This window comes from Egretta garzetta, unplaced genomic scaffold, assembly GCF_000687185.1.
Source record: "Egretta garzetta isolate BGI_Z169 unplaced genomic scaffold, ASM68718v1 scaffold942, whole genome shotgun sequence".
Taxonomy (NCBI): domain Eukaryota; kingdom Metazoa; phylum Chordata; class Aves; order Pelecaniformes; family Ardeidae; genus Egretta; species Egretta garzetta.
In genome coordinates this window covers 76,491-76,742 of record NW_009258898.1, presented here as the reverse complement: position 1 = coordinate 76,742, position 252 = coordinate 76,491, and positions in this window count along the sequence as shown.

Genomic DNA, 252 nt, shown 5'->3' with positions numbered 1-252 from the left:
GTTCACACCCCTGGGCTGTGTTTGCCTTTGGGTCTGCAAGATGGGCCAAGGCCTCAGGGGGCCAGCAGCTACGGGTGGGTGCTGAGCATCCCCCCCGGGCGGCCCTGGGGGTCCCGCAGCTGGAATTTCCAGGGAAGGGGGTTTGGGAAAAGCGTGGTTTGCTTTAGAGCATCAGTGATGCGTCCCGCAGCTGCTGCATCCCAGGCTGTGACACCCCCCGCGGGGCATTCGGAGGGGACCCTCTGAGCCCCC